The sequence below is a fragment of the Haemaphysalis longicornis genome, unplaced genomic scaffold (genome assembly GCF_048455015.1).
Source record: "Haemaphysalis longicornis isolate Haplotype H1 unplaced genomic scaffold, Haemaphysalis longicornis Haplotype H1 scaffold_7, whole genome shotgun sequence".
Taxonomy (NCBI): Eukaryota; Metazoa; Arthropoda; class Arachnida; order Ixodida; family Ixodidae; genus Haemaphysalis; species Haemaphysalis longicornis.
Window position 1 is genome coordinate 40,212,581 of NW_027526422.1, and position 17,576 is coordinate 40,230,156.

Consider the following 17,576-nt stretch of genomic DNA (forward strand, 5'->3'; position numbering starts at 1 on the left):
GCGGCCGCTTTTCTGCTGGAGGCTAAAAGCGGTAACGCCCGTGTGTTCGTAATTTCAGCGCACGTTAACAATCCCCAGGTGGTTCAAATTAATACGGAGTCCTCCACTACAGCGCGCCTCATCGCCTGTGTAGCGTCTGTGCGTTAAACCCCACAACCACAAGCACCGAATGTATATTTTAATCTTCTGTAGGGGAGGGGTTCTCCGAGGAATTGGTTTAGCAAACTACAGCGGAACACTCGCTGATAATGATTTTATCAACAAAGTGCAATCCTGACCAAGCTCAAAGCAGCACGCACGCTGATTTGCAATGCAGATTCACCTTTTGCACACCCGTTAAAACGAGAAAGGAGGCGGGTTTATCACGCCAAACTGGTTTCCCACGCGTCGTTATAGCCGCGGTCAATAGCGCTGTGTGGGTTGATTAGCCCTAGTCACGTGGTACCCGCTCCCGGAACCTTTCCAGACGGCACTGGCCTGCGCCTCCACAGTGTTTCTGTTCGCCGACCGGTGTGCGCGTAGATAATAATTGCGGATATAATGAAGGCGCAGCCTGCTGCGTGCGTACTGCATGGGCACGCTTTTCATTCCCCTTTTTGTACGTAATAAACTGCGCCTGCACTCGACGCGTCCGCACATCACGCAAACCAGCGGCTTCCTTCTTCTTGCTTTCCACCCACGCCTCACCACTTTCGTCATGACCGGATTACATAAGCAATTAGTCCATGGTGCCTACGAAAGAGGCACTTTGGGAGGGTACCGTTATTTCCAACGCTAAGTGGGGTCTCGTGGTGGGAATTGAGAAACTCGGCAGACCGTGGGCCGCATCGGCCCGAAGCTTTCCGTAAGGTGCGTGATGCACTATCATTACCGAGAGCGAGACAGTTGCCGGTACACCTGACGCAGTTATGGGCGATCGGCAACATCATGAGCATTGTTTTACTCATTATCTGCCGCAAAAATGAGCTTCGAAAGTTATTCTAAACCTGAACCTTAACCGTGGCACTTCAAGGTTTGCATCACGTATGCCAGTATCATTTCTATAAGCTTGCAGAATTTAGAAGGAGGAGATTAGTGACGACAAAGAGGTGTCAGTGATTATCTATAGAAAAATTCTTCGTAAAGTGAGTCAAATCAAAAACATAGTCGTGGAGAGAATTTGTGACGCAGAATTACAATTTTTTTTTTAAATCCCGCAAGTGTAATGTGTATTGCTTAAAGGGAAGAATGTCAAAATTGAACTTAGGGGAATAAAAACCGGCAAATTCTTGCCTTTTTTTACGAATTATTTCGCCTAGAATGCCGGAGTTGGTGGATTCTCGCGCCGATATCCACCTCAGCATGCCATTAACGCACATCCTGAATTCCGCTTCCCGCACGATCTCAAGGCAGTGACTGAGGTAGCGCTACAACGTCTGCGCCACAACGCAAGGTACACCCGATGCTTTAAGGTTCAGATGGCGTGGGAAGAATCACCGCCGTGCCCGACGTGCACTGCGTGTGAGAAGATGAAAAATTTGCTTTGCAGCTCTCCTCTATACTCCCAAGCGAAAGTGACAGCAGCTAGCTCCCTGTCTCTTGTGTGACGTGGAGACAGGCTTTAACTTGTCGCGTCCCCTTGGATCCCGGGAAGACAGCGAAAATGCACTTCTAGGGAATGAAGCTTCGCTAAGATTGCTACGGGGCTTTAGACTTGCACACGTATCTAGTTCTCAAACAAGGCAAGTGAATTGAAATCTATGCTCATTGGCATTGTCGTGTCTATATGTTTCGTTCTTCACCTCGCAGCTGTCCCCAGAATCTCCTGGAACCGTCCAATATCGCTATAGCCATCCTCATCTAGCGTACCCTGCTTGACCATTCCGGTGCTCATTGAAGAGCTCTTCCTCTGTTTTTCTTTTTTCGGGTCACCCGCGCTACGCATGAGCCATTGTTCCACCCCAACACCTTTTTCTGGGTCAATTTATAAGATTGCCCAGTGCAATTCTATTTTATATTGAAAAGTGCACGCAGGTATCAGTGGTCTGTACTTATTAACAGCAAAAGTTTGCGATAAAAATATAAAAAACAGTGGTGGACATGCCGCAAGATGCGGAATTATAGTAACCTCATGGGTTGAGTGTGCACTGGACTATGACTGCAATGTTCACCACCACTTATGCCAAGACAGTCCCCAATAAATGCCTAGTACTGGTGGTTGGTAATTACGTTAAGTTGAAGGACTAAGAAGGAGGTTTGTAATGTGAACGCACTGGCCATGAAACAACCAATCACTGTGACAAGAATAAATAGGCTGTTTTTTACTCTTACCTGGACTTCTCTTGGTGGCTAGTACACTATACGTGCGTCCATCGCCATCCGTGGGTCAAGAATAATTTTCCCGAACGGAGAAGTAAACTTCTGTGCATTATGGCTGATAACCGTCAATTCAAGGTGACGAGCTGGTCGAGAACAAAAGATAAGCACAGTCCAAAATTGCCCTGTTGTGGTGCTTCCATAACACGCCAAAATTCATGCTATTCTCAGTGTCAGTAGAACATCCGCGTAGACGGCATCATTTTCTTTACTCCGGCCCACAAGCCAACCGGTACCCGAAAAAAGACAAGGCCCGCAAACTACCAAACTTTGAAAGATATTCGATGACTAGGCTCACATTTCAGGAGGACAAAATAGGAAGGAAAAAGGCCGCCACAAACTATAACCCAACGGGCTGGACGAGACAGTGGTGTATACGAAGGAAGGAGGACCTCTAGTCAACGCTGCGCAACTCCGCATCGGACGTGGGCGTTGCTCATTAGCCATCCTGATAATGCATTCGTTCGATAATGGACGCCGACATGGCGCCTTATTACGTCGTTCGGGGTGTGACTGCACGTGCAATTAACCTGCAGCATTGCCTCTGAGTGGGCGATACTTGCATGGAGCAGCGAGTGGAGGCGCCGATATATGACTGTGTCGGGATTCACAAACTGCATTAGTGGACCATGTCGGACCATGCGGCGCCACACTCAACCACAACCGCGTTGCGCGAGTGGCTGTGCAGGGCGCTGACAAAGGGGACCCGCTGTGGGTTTGTAATTCGTGCCGCTGGCGTGATCGTTACGGGAGAGGAGTAATCGCGTTTCGGGCTATTATTGGACCATTCAAATGGACTATCATCGTGACGGCCGCACTGGACAGTAGGAGAGCTCCAAGAGAACGTCATGTTACATGAACCTCTCGAATGGCTACCTTTGAATAACTAGATAGCAGGAGGAATCCGTGAGCGGGTAACGTGCGTAGCATGGTTGTTCGTTTTTTGTCGCTCATGCGTTCCCGATCAAGAGTTCCTAAACGTTTTGTTAGTGAGACATTTTAAGACATTCAGCGTACCAACGAGAAAAAAAACAAGAACAGAAGCTTAAATTGGGAAAATAAGGCGCACAAGCCGCCGCCTGCAATTGTGCTGCACCGTAGCACCGCAGACACTTCCTACCAGCTGACCAGCATACTACACATTTTACACACGCTTTCATGCATGGAGCGATGTCGCAGATTCATACACTTGATACTAATGATACTCAAGGGGTAGGAAAACCGCGAATAAGCCCTCAATTTATTACAAACTGCGGTGGCTGGCGTAACCCGAGCTGGAGAAACTGGCATCAGACTTTTCGAATATGCTTCACAAAAAAAAAAAAGATAAATTGCATATAAGTAAGGAAGTCGGGCATGGAGAAACCAGCTTCGACAATTTCGTGCAAGCTCGTCTGCACAGGCGTTTAGCGAGGGAAAGCTGCTTTTAGAAGACGTCACCCTGTTCAGGTTTCCTCGGGAGACCATGCAAAAAGCACCTTATTATCTAAATTGGAAAAAAAAAATGAAATTGAATTTATATAATAATGAGAAAAATTGTTCAGCCGTGCCAAACAGCCATAAACAAAACCTCTTTAAACAGAAGAAATAATGAAAAGCAACATGAAGATTACAAATCTGGGGAACGACACCACCGGGGAACAGACAATACCCGAGTTAACAATTTAACGCAACGTCCAAATGGGAAAATCAGTAGGCAGGGGAGCAAGCGAGCAAGCAAGCGAGCAAATATATTTTGCACGTGGAGTGCAGCTCCTAATAATTCCAGGCCTTCCTCTTAAGCTGGTGCGCATGCGCGTAAGTTCGTACCAGTTTAGGATTTTCCGTCAAGCGTTTCAACCGGTTACAGGGACAGCGCCACTAACAACTGATGTTGTAAGGTAATTCTGATGGATGGCCATTATGAGCAGATTTAGACAATCTGGAGGATACCACGCAAAGAATCAACCATAAACTTAGATAATTTGAGGAATTATACGATGATAAATACTGCCTTCCTTTTGACACTAAGGACGAAACGCTATAATTACTGCTGGCCCTTAGTACTCAGCTACGGATTACGAACTCGGTGTATTAGGTGGCCCGAACTGATCTGTCCCGTTCGCCGTAAAAAAAAAAAAAAAAATTGGTGGCCCTCAACAAGGCCATGGAGATCACACTACTTTGCTGCAGTCAGAAAAATATCTTCGGCGGAATAACACTGATTGTCGTCGTCGCTAGAGCCCGGGCAGCCAGCCAGGACCAGGGCATCTCGGACTAAGGACGGCCCCCGCAGGGCTGGTGCCCTTGCCATCTTGCACCGAATCTGCTCGTTATCATTAAACGTTTATTTCTCTCTCGCTCCCGTTTTCATTCAAGCATCAGTCTAATAATTTTTAACAAGAGGCCTATAGAAAAAGGAAATGGACAGTCGCCAGCTAGTATTTTCCGCATCTGCCAGGGACGCGGGACGTCCAACTTGCACGATAAGCTACTGCTTGGAATAAAATAGGCGCATATTGTAAGTTTGGTGGGATTGGAGTAACGAGTTTAGATACAGCCAGCGCACAATGGAAAAAACAGAAAAACAAAATAAGCACAAATAAAAATACAATTTTTGCTGAGAAAACGAACAACAAACGCTTGCAGTGAAATATCGTGAGGAAAAACAACACGAATCGGAGGGGAAAGTTACGGGTGGCTTCACGAGTTGCTGTAATACTCCGCTATCTCTTGACTGGTGCACACAAGAGCGTTATTGTTTTTTAGGTGGAAACAATTGTCAAGAATTCATGCCCGTTGTTTTTTCACTACGCACTGATGGTTCAGGTGAGCTCAAGTAGTTCAATTCTAGACGTTTTTATCGTTTAAAGGAAAACACAGTCTACCGCTACGCCGTTCCATTGCATAGGGTGATTACATCCTGAAGCATGCTACTGGCCGTATTGTCCAACTTAAGGTTCTTTCCATAAGGTGGAGAGTGAGTGGCTCACCGCCGCTTTATGGCCGCTACCATAATTTTATCCAGGTTTTGTGCCTGTTTTCAGTCACTTAATAATTATTACCCCGAATGTCTCAGCGCGCTCAAATCACCCTGGAATAAGGACGCAACTCTGAAGCATTGATTTGATTAAAATAAAGTTTATTTTCTTTCTCTCTCGCTCAGTGCAATTTTACCTCAGTTTATTGTTCACCTCATATGCACCCATGAGTAAATTCCAAGGCATTAAAGCTATAAAAGATTGTTTTGTAGATGTGAGAGAAAACGTACGGACCAAGTGCTACACTTTTTGAAAATAAAAGTGCATTTCAATAATTAAAACAGCTTTTCGAAGATTAAAAAAACAACATACAATAGTATTCCCAAATTGAGGCAGCAGTAACATTTCCTTCCCTAAGTAGAACTTTTACTGCAAAAGGTGGACCACAGGTTACGATGGGAAAAAGAAATGGGGAGGTTGGAAAAGGGAAGATAAAGAAATGAAGACGTTTTTAAGGGCCCAGTTCGTCGAAAGCAGAATAAATGGGCCAGTTCTTGGTATATTCAGCGATTTTGTCACCTTTTGGTCTTCAGGGTATAAAGAGTGCCATCGTACTTTAAGGAAGCAAGTTGAAATGCTGAGTTGATCAGTTTTTAATGGGCGGAGGCCACCGCTGGCAGCGGTAAGTAGTCGCGAACTTCGCCTTGCCAAGCGCGCTTTGTCTGCTAGACGTGCAAGCAGTGTGAAAGAAACAAAGGCATTCCTTCCTTTGTTATGTACACTGACTGTTCCACCTCTCATCATGCTATGCCCTATAAAGTGCACTTCGCCTCTTATCACCCAAGCAACATGGTTGCGAGACGCATATTCGTTACTTCATGTCCGTCGAGGGCAACGCCTAAAAGCTCGTAAACGTCACCCTATATATCCAGGCTTGCCTTTCAGACGATTGTGAAGTTCGGAGAAATCAATTTTTTAATGCGTAGCCTCGTTTGCCGAGTGCCCCCACAACCAGGACCGCGTAACGTCCTGCATTTTCACAAATATGCAGCTTTGTTGAAAGTAACACATCTAATGGTTAGAGTAACGTAAATGGGGATAGTTGCCCAGACAGAATTTTGAAAAACCACAAAATGAGAAAAATTGAAAAAATAAAATGTTTACAAAAATTGGCAGCAAAACCAAGTGCATGAATCTTATACGTCCATCCCGAAAACCAAATAATACACAAAAAAAGTCCGAAAAAAACGCTCAAATTGCGAATAAAAAAATAGCGAAAATAACCAACCGTGTAACGCCTTGCATTTCTAGAAGAATGAAGATTTCTTGAAATTAACACTTGAAATCGTTAATGTGGGGTAGATGGAGATAATTGGTCGGACAAAACTTTGAAAAACCAAAAAATAAGAAAAATAAAAAAAATTCACACAAATGATCTCACAAAATCAATAATATGCATGGTACACAACTCCCCTTCTCAAAAAAAAAAAGAAAACTGAAGAATAAACAAAAGAAAGTCTGCAAAAGAACGTTGGAAATACGAATAAAAAATAAAAATAGCTTAAGCAGACCAACTCTTCAGTGCACCTTGTATTTTTGGAAAAAAAACCCTAACTAGATGAGTAAAGGCACTTCATCGCTATAATGTTGTAAATTTCCATAATTGGCGGAAAGAAACAAAAGAAACCTAAAAGCGAACTTCTTTGCCATAAGCGAACGCGAGCGGACGTCTTTCGCTACTCATGGCCATATTTGGTTGTAAAAAACTCACACTCTAGAGAAGCGGCATAAGAATTCTACACAATAGTTCGCTAAATTGGAGAATATTCTCTAATTTCCGCAGATTTTTTCTTTGGGATGCCCGTCGAACGAGACATTCTGCATGGCGCAGAGCTGTGTTCTGTAAAGCGTGCTTTGCCTGTATGGCACATGTGCCATGAGGAAGAAACAAGGTGTTGCTGTCTCCACGTTCGTCGAGAGCTACTCATCTCAGAACACAAATTTTGAGCTGTGTTCTAAAAAAAGAGCAATTTTCTTCTGGAAGTCATTCAAAGGGTCAGAAACAAAACTGTTATCGTCAATAGCGCACTTTAGCTCAACCTTTCATGCGAAGCGCATCTTGCTAAGAGCAAAAGGGTTAGCTGTATCACTTGCGAGAAACCCGTCCTATGTGGGTAGCCAACCTGAGCTACACAATGCCGAGCCACCGAGAAAGAGGCGGTTCGTCTTTCTTGCTGACACAAACGTTTTCTGACGCTTCCCTGCGCCGTCTCGTTCGGTTTTATCTTCTCGCTCTGGTATGTGTATCACATTCATGCAATGGTGTTAGGGTTGGCATAAATGAAGGTCATAAATTGATCGTGCGGCAGAACACCGCCGAAAACCCAGGTCAAACATGAAACTTTATTTAATTATGCAATAATGAATTTATAACGTCCTCACTTCCAACTTACTAAATTTTCGTTCCACTTACGCGTCATTTGCATTGTGTAAGTTTTCCTAACAGCCTAGCCTCGGGGAGAGATAGAAAGAGAGGCAGAAAATAAACATGTAATAATAAAACTATATATCCCAACATTAAACAAAAAGTTGTGTACGTCGTGAATGTCCTTGATAGTTTCTATACGTAAATCCACCTTAATAGCAATTAGGTTTAACTGAACCCTGTTCTTCTGCTAGTCGCAAATTCACCATGTGAAATTACTCTAAAATTTTCCCTTCAGTACTTGCTGTCTTCGAGGCACAGAATGAAAAAAAAAAAAACCTTGATCATGTTTACGCAGGTCCTCGACTAGAGATAAGTTTGAAATGTGATAATAAAACAGAATAAGGCCTTTTCAGGTGCCTTCTGCAGTGCACAGAGCATACTAAGCCCGCACAAAAACCATTTTCAAACTCCAGAACTTGAAAACCATACTAAAGCCAACTACAAAAATAAGATATAAGACCTCTATACAATAGGAACAATAACGTCCTACAGTCCTCGTAGAATTTCGAACTTTTTACATCCTGAAAAAGGAAATCTGGGAACAAACTTTTGAAAAAAATGACAATAAACCATTATTAGATTAATGTTGATCCCCCTCGCCCCTTTTTCTCTTACAGCGCACGTGGAAGTTGAATACGCTGATCTTTCTAGGGTTGAAGAAAAATGAACAGATTAAATTCCGATTTCTTTTATTGACTTTTTCAGCTTAATTTGCAAACGCTGAGCGCATTTATAACATACAAAGAGGAACCCCCGGTATTGTCAGCTCAGTAGTGTGACATGAGCAGCCGAATTTACATAATGCATTACATTTGCAGGAGAGAACTGCATTTACAATGAGCTAAAAAATCTCTGCATTAAGGCCCTAATTGGCGAAAGGCACGCAGCCACTACCGATGATATGATCAAAACACCGCCTCAGAAATAATACACAAACAAACAAAAATACATCGCTAGTGGAAGCAAAATCGCGGCTCCCATTAGAGGCAGGGCAAACAAATCTGTTCTGACTTCTTGTTTATTCATTCCTTCTTTTAATTTTGTGGCTTTAATCTTGTTTCCAGTTATGCAGGTGCGACGATGAGCGCCGACGCGAAAAGCTCTTTTGCGCATAATGCAAGCTCCGATGAAAGAAGAAGGAAAATGAAGTGCCCGGGGAACGAACGCAAACAAAAAAATTCACGCATCTCCACGAAGTGAATCATGATAGGTGGGCGAAGCACTGGGGATCGTTCTTATCGTAAATCACCCGTGGCATTGCCCCCTTGCGCATGTTAATGAGGGACAACGCGTGTGTGCAGTATCAATCCAATCAGATACAATTCAAATTTTTCCAATCAAATCCATTGCAATCTAATCCAATCCAATCCAATCCATTTCAATCTAATGCAATCCAATCTAATCCAATCCAATCCAATGCTCTTCGCGCATGCGCAACACTGTGTACACGGACGCCAAGCCCCGGAAGAAGCGAAGTCCTGACGTGCTTCGCCCCTAAAAAAAACTGCCGACTGTGTACGGCGCACGAGAGTCTGATCCCACTATGACGACCTCGAAGTTTCTTCAGTGATAGCCGTGGTAGCACGAGCAAAACAAATTTGCGCCGCCTCTTCCGAATTGCTGTAGCTTCGTTTCAGTGCCGCGTCTCTTCGGAATTACAGGACGGCCGATCCATGCACAGCCACCGATGAAATCCCCCGAGCAGGCTGCCCGCAAAATGAGTGGAAGAAGGAAAGGGGCCGCATGGATTTGATGCTTCTTCCACGTATTCTACACGCCTGATGCGAGCCGCTTCGCGTACATGATGAGTTCGGGATGGAAGCACGTGGCTGCTGCCCTTACGATACTGCTGCCAAAAACAAAACATGCGTCGGTCGTTTATTTCCCGTTCTGTAGCGCAAAGAAAGGGAGACTGTCCAGTACGTAATCGAACGTGTTCCAGTGCTGCTCTTAAGCTTTACGGGTGTACAGCAGTGGATAACTGTGCTTTCATCGTTCTCTTTTGTTTTGTTTCAGGTGCTGGTGAAAGAACTAAATATATTCAGGTTTTCTTAATCACTAAGCTTTCACTCCAACAAAAATATTAGGCGAAGATATTTTGTCTAAGCGCAGATAATGGTATACTCCAATGACGATTACCCGATACCAAGCTGTGGTTCTCTTTACAGCTGTATTCTTGAGCCACCGATCCCTCTTTACTTGTCCCTCGTACAATTTGTTTTGGTAATGTAGTTATTATTTCGCCTGTTTCTGCTGCTTCGCAAGGGGAAATCTCTATACCAACGCAAGAAGAAAAACTCCGGAGGGCTGCTATCAAATAGTGACGAATGAAAGTCACAACATGCTTCACGTTATTCTTGAATAACGTGAAGCCAAATAAAGGCATAACTAAGGTGAAATACACTATAGCAATTTTGTTTTCAAATTTGGGCCACGAATAGAACGACAAGAACATCACAAAAGGTATATTCGGGAATTGTTCAGTGGATATTGGAACAAAAACCATGTACCACTCCGTCTAACGAGGATGAAGGTTCAACGCGAAGCTTTTTCGTGATGGATTCTTCGGTTGGCCAATCCCACACAGCGAGCATGTCCTACCCAGGAGGTACGCACCACTTTTCTAGAATGCCCACAACAACTCTTGGACGTGCCCTCCATAGGCCTAATGATTGGCTTCGGGGTGTACCACGCGAATCGGTACCGGCTGCTTGGCGTTCACTTGGACCATTTCGAAATGGAGCAATCGGATAGGCGCCACCTTCATAACACGAGGGACCCACGTTCAATTCCCGCTATGGAAAGGGTTTTAGGGGGGAAGCACCTTAGGGGCGCGGGCTTTCGGTTTCTCATATCGCCGTCGTCTCTTGTCGTAGTATTCACACGTGTTCATAGTACTAAAACACCGGGACACTCGTTTTCCAGCGCCTTGCGCTAGTACGTTTTATCTCCATGGGCAAAAAAGCGTACTAACAGAACACACCGGGACATTTGTTTTTCGTTCGCGCTTGCTTGCTTGCTTCTATTTCACTCCGGACTCGCGTTAACTTTGAAAATTGCAGTTCTCCATTTCGAATTTCACTTCTCCGTCTTTGTAATTGGGATGTCGTGTATATCAGCGCGTGTCTTTTGGCTTTTGAATCTTTCAATACACTTATACACTGCATGCTTCGCCCCTCCCCATGGCTTCACGTTAGTGGAGATAGCCCGTTCTTTTTCTCTCTTTCTTTTTCTAACATTCGTTGTAGGCCGCCGCGTGCTTCCCAGAGGCCGCAACGTGCCTACCGGATATGTGTATTCAAGTGTGCGCCATGTGCGTGCGTTCACCTGTCTTCCATTGTCGTCTGTTCTTCTTGACCTGCATTTTTCTTTCACTTCATCCACGATCATTCATCATCATCGTTACAGAAAGTTGGCTTTCGTGCAGGGCGTTTTGGCGTACAACGGCATCGGTGAGAACACTAAAGCTTAACTATAAAATGTATCAGCCAGCCTACGTAAGTTACGAATTCAAAATATCCGCCCACCGGTTGCTAAGTCAGGACGAACGCGGTGGCCTTGTTCCCCTCCAGGACTCGCTAATAACCGCGGAACGCGTTGAAAACCACACAATGGTGCCTCCCACACCAGCCTAATGCGTATTCCATTCGAGTTCGGAATCGATAAGCTCGGAATGCTAATAAAGGACGCCAGAGGCGCGAGGGGGAAGGGAGTCATACAAAGGAAGGAAGAAAGGCTGCTGCAGGACAGCTGAGGGAAAACGAGCGCGTCTTTGCGAGGCCTCCCGATCACAATGCGCCCACGTTCTGCGCAGCCCCTTTGAGCCGACAAAAGGCAACAAGAAAGAAAGAAAGAAAGAAAGAAAGAAAGAAAGAAAGAAAGAAAGAAAGAAAGAAAGAAAGAAAGAAAGAAAGAAAGGAAGGAAGGAAGGAAGGAAGTAAGGAAAAAGAAATAAAGAAAGAAAGAAAGGAAAAAGGCAAAAAAGACGAGCAAGAGCGTTGCGTCAAAGAACGCTCTCTCAATCTGATTGTAAACAGCCACAACTCCTGGAAGCAGGCTACAGATAATGCGCCAGAGCTCTTTCTATTTTTTGCAATTTGTGTAAACTCACACTGTAAACGAATTATTATTCTAACATGCACTTGGGGAAAACGTTGGTGGACAGAAATGAAAATCAGGGATGACATATGAATCGAAGCGTGAAGTAGAACATGTTACATTGTGATGTCTAACCAAAAACCAACAGCAGAGGAGAATGAGCTGCTGTTTTGGCTCTTAGTGGAATACGGGAAGCAGGAAACTTGTCAAGAAACAGGGGGCGATAACTCTAAGTCAACTTGAAATTGAAATTAAAATATGAAACTGTGACGATTACCAATTTTTGTATGGTGCCTCAGTCAATTCCGCTGGCTAGGTGGGGGCCCTTCCTTCGTAACTGCTACATTGTTGAGAGTGCTTTATGCATTCTGGTTTTATAGTGGTTTAATGAAAGAATGGTTCTTATGTGTTCTTGCATTTCGGTGATTTCCACTGAAACCAGTTTCACCCGCCTCTTCCCTTCGTGGACAGAAAAATATAGGATCTTGAACATCTTCGTCTCCGTCAGTCAGTATTCCCACATAGAGCCTACATAAATGTGTGTTTCTATAAATGTCCAGTGCTCTTGTCACAACAGCCAAACGAAAGTATGGCGGCTCCTACGAAATCCAGAAACATGGGCGAGAACTCTAAGTCAACTTAGAGTTCTCGCTAAGCCAGGGCAGCGGGATATTTCCTCAAAACTTATTGATTTTCTGTAGTTACATTACGCAACGTCTCTCTCCCGCGACTTCCGTGGCCTATTTGAGATTCCGGCCACAGAAGGGGGCTTCCTCGTCCGGGTCTTCGCCTGCTGCTTGACGTAGGCCACCTGGTGATGCAAGGGTCCCGTCGTCTACCCACTTGAGCTATGCGTGTGGACAGCGAAGTCGGCGTTCGTCTTCGCCGATGGTAATGCAGTCCCCGGAGTCCCGGCGCCTTTCGGAGGTAAAGCATGCATTCGTTTCCTTGCAAAATCAAATTATTTCGCGCGATCGCCAATGAATATAGATGCTAGGAAGACCTCCAACTGGCTGGGCGAGATTTTTAAGTGCGATGCACTTCTTAAGCGACCCTCAACCTGCGTCCACCGGCGATGTCCGCATAGCATACCCACGTGGGGGATTGGCCAGGAATCTCCTCGTCTTCCTTGGCAACGGGGGGAGATGGGGATTGGCCAGGAATCTCCTCGTCTTCCTTGGCAACGGGGGGAGATGGGCGCGCGCTGCCTGGCCGCTGACATGGCACATACCCACGTGCGGGATTGGCCAGGAATCGGGCGTGAGAAGGGCTAATTCACCCGCTTAAAGGAGTACTGACACGAAATTTCAAAGCTGAGATCCGCTCTAGCAATCAAGTACAACGACAACACAAATAGGTGTCTGTGAATAAATGCATCTTTCTTTCTTTGTAGTTGTGTGTGTGTGTGTGTGATCTCTCTTTCGCGAACATTACCGAACCGCGCAAATTCAACTCGTGCATTCGCACTTTCACATTCTTCCCCTCGGGGAAATGCGGGGAATTTTTTAAATGTAAACTCCCCTTGACACGCTAATCTGTAATCTGCTTTGTTGGTTTGTTGTTGTTGTTGTTTTTTATTATTGATAACGCAAGTGCACAGAGACGTAAAAGAACTGTGAGGAAAAAGAGGCCAAAAGTGAAGTAGAGCGAGCTATGACTCCGAGTGTCGTTTGTTCGCGTGATTTGACCTTATGGTGAAATGATTTTTTTGTTTTCTTTTTCCTGACACCAAACTGTACATCGCCGACAAAAAAAAATGTGTCAAGTGGCTAAACAAATTTCTCCGGGCACTGAAGTTTTCTTACTTAGTTAGAAAGAGTTTTTCGTGACGATACCTATCAAAGAATTCTTTACCGTTAGTGTTTGCATCTCATTCTTCGCATTCCTTTCTTCGTGTTTGGCTCCCCTCACTGCATTCTTCATCTCAAGCGTTGCGGCTTTCCTGGGGTGCTTCGTTGTTGACCATGCTTAGCTGGTCTACCGTGCTTGGTGTGGTACATGCTAGGTTAAAGTGTTTCATCATGAGACACGGTGCGACTGGCTTCGACAAGCAAACTGTCGAAACTTCACGCCCAGAATCGCCGTTCTCCGTGGCTGAGATTCGTCTGTCCTTTTCGCATGCCTTCACGCGCACCTCCTCCCAATCGGCTTTGCCGTGACGTACCCAGTGATGCATGCAGTGTACGCTTCCAGACAGCCAGGCCATGGACCCACCGTGTTCTGCCTCCCTTTTCCACCTCCAGTTTTGTTGTACCGTTCACGCCTTTGTTGAAACAAACGTACTTCCGGTTTCGGACTTCACAGCTGTGGCACATTCGTTCCCTCCGAATGGTTTCTGGCTATGGCAGCGCATTTGCTGCTGTGAGGAACAAAAAACTGACGAATCGCTTCACAACCACCTGACAATGAGATCCTGCCCATGATGTTTTTGTTTTCTTTTTTGCGAAAGCACGGCTCGCAAAAATGATATACGTGGGAGGCGCTCACGGGCACTAATTGCGGCCTTGAACACGCTTACGGCTTACTATATATAAAACACCCATTTTTAGACCCATTTTGTGCTTGGTGAGGTCGTTCCCTAACGAAAAAATTTCAAAGATCCCACGATTGACATGTAATAAGAGCGGACCCACTTCAAAATGCGACCAGGCTCATTTAAGAGCTGCCTGGATAGTGTATCCTTCTGGGCGGTGTGGAAATGGCGGGCTACTTTTCCTTCCGTGTTACGTTGTTAATGAAAACGCTGGTTACGAAGCGATGCTGATACAATTCCGCGCGAAAGAACTCCCCTTGCAACGTCCTTGTCCAATGTTTCTTTTGTTTGCGCATGTATTTCATTGGTCTTCCTGTTCTCTTTTGTCCCTGAATTTTTTTTTCTCTCTCTGGTTTATAGTCGTGGCGAAGCAACTTCGCGAAACCCCGAGCAAACACCCGGGTTCCACGCAAACAATGGGAAGATGTCCGTCGGGCTGCCGCACTTAATTCGGTTCTCTCTGGGTCCGTTTCGCCTGACCACCCGCGCTTTATCGCATCGGGAAGAAATCGACGCCTGAGCGTCTGGAATGGAAGCCAGTCAGAGGGCGAAATTCTCGAGGGGGGCAGTGCAATCGATTCTGCGGGCAATTGGATTGCCGGAACTTTGAGGAAAAATCAAAATGGTGGAAATTTCATTTTCTACTATTGTTAAAACAAATAGTGACACCAGTAAATTACTTAAATAAACAGCGGGCGAACGTATAAATAAATTTCCCGGGACACTCTAAAGTATCGCGGCAAGTGGGCGTCGCCCCAATGCTCCAAAATGACGAATCAGCCTCGTCATTTGGCCAATTCCCACATTTGGTCACGCGGATTAGAACGCAGGCACAATCGAGCGCCAGAAGTTGCCTCGCTGTAAGGCCGCGTTCGGGAAGAACACTAGGCGTGCCAATTGCTTAGCGGCCGCCTTGTAGGAATGTCGAATTACGACGGGATCGTCGTTCCCAACGATCACCCACCACAGCCTTAGCCTCGAAGTCCGTCAACGCCGCCCCCTTGGTCTCGCACCGCGCGATATATACGTGGCACAGGCACGGAGCGGCTTAGCCAAGAAGATGGAAGGAGTTCGATGCAACCACGCGCCACTAACTCCATCATTTTTTTTTATTTGGAGTAAAACATAAAATGCGCTACCGTAGTTCCTGAACTGTGGTTCAGTACCGTCAGAACCATGACTAGTGATTGATAAAAGGAAACTGCCAAACCGGTGATTTCAAGCAGTTTTGCATGATCATATATTACTGCGCGCGAACTTTATCCCCAACCCAAAGGATCTGCATTCTCTGGAAGCGCCCGGAATTCGGCACTTATAGCGGTCCGCTTAAAACCACCTACAAGCAGGTTTTAACCGTAGCATTCTCTTCCAGATTCATCGAGATATATGCAATAAATAAGTAAACTTTAGGTGTTCAACCGACAGCTGGCTACCTGAATTAAGTTAAAAGACTTCGGACGGGATGCGGGGCTTTGTGTTCGAACGCTTCTTTGCATACTGTCCCGTGAGGTCTTAGCTATATCAAGCTGTAAAGAGCTTCTTTTGTCGGTATAGGACTTCTTTAATTGATAAAAGAGATAATTTTTTTTGCAAGCAAGAACACTTCGTAACTGTGACAAACGGAACATATCAAGGTTTGGGAAACAGGAGTAGGTAGAGAGTGTTTTCTAGGCAGTTTTAAAGACCATTGATTCTAAACAAGGGAACAATTTTCATGGCTTTATTGAAACAAGTGTCCAACTAAAAAAAAACTCCTGACGTAGAGTGATTCAGCGGCGCTTAACCACTATCGTTTCCGCAAAATTAATTAAACATTTGAGGCTAGTATGCGTTTACAGGTGCTGCTTGTGAAACAAATTTACTGTCCCAATTTTTGACGTAGTAACAGAAAGGTTCTGAATTGGTGCCGACCACATGGAATAATTCGGCGTAAATGAAACAGTGTGCACACTGGTGGTTTTTATATCTGGGACAATCAGAACTACCGCACCTTCTTCATATGAGAAGCCATGGAATAACAGTCCCAACGCAGACAAAAGCCACGCTAAGTTACCGACAAAGCAAGGTAACAGAATTGTAAATCGAGGGAAAAAACGCACCTTTTCTATTCACTGATGGATATAGTGGCACTGAGCTTCTTTTAATTTTTTTGCTTAAATGTAGCACCATAGATATTGAGGATTTGGAGGAACAACTTCGTATAGCTTTAATATATTCTATTGCTATCGAATGTTATCGACGGCCCTCCTGACTATGTTCAATAACAACGTACAGTAAATTACAAGAGCTTTTCAATGTATCTGATTGTCTAGCCTTCTTCTCACTCACGTAGCGGCAGCAAAGCTTTATTTTTCAGCTTTGTCGCCATGCCCAAGAGCGTTCCACAATACCTCATTTCAAGCGCTTCTATTGCTTTGCGGTTGCGCAAGCACTCAACGTATTCGTCATATGCCCGTAAAATGGCATCTGACGAAAAGTGACCAGTCTTGGAAACAGTATGCGTGTATTATATTCTACTGCAAGAAGTATCCAGCAAACAGCGCGGATGAGGTACTTCCAACGGCAGCAAGGTCGCGCCGGTGGATACAGTGAACGGAGTAGGCATTCTTTTTGAAAAACCTGCCGAATTATGCGTCATGGGTTGAAGGCACAGCGAGGAGCCAGTGAATAGAAAAATGTCATTTTCGTGTTATTCCGCCAGAGATTTAATATATAAAACCATCTGCTTACTTTCAGTCGTACGAAATTGGTTTGTCAACATTATAGCTACCATTCTGACTCTGCTCACTGCCGCCAACTTGAATAGCAGGCTGTATTTACCGGTGTTTAAAGAGACTGTGAAGCCAACATACAACTCCGCCCCAGTTGAAAGATTTCCTCGCTACTATAAAAATCTTGCGAGTTATAATATAAACTCGAACCATACGAGTTACGTCGTTGTGAAAACTTCGGTTAGAATGACGACTTCCCACCTAATAAGTTAACTCCTCGTCGTTTACATGCAAACAAATGATATTTTGCGGTAAAGGGTTGTAGTTCCAGAACGGACGATAGCTGAACTTGGTTCTGAGAAGAAAATTACTACTGCCGGGTGCACTGAGTGACCGTTACGGTTGCTGCCCCAAATACGTCAAGTAGCCTC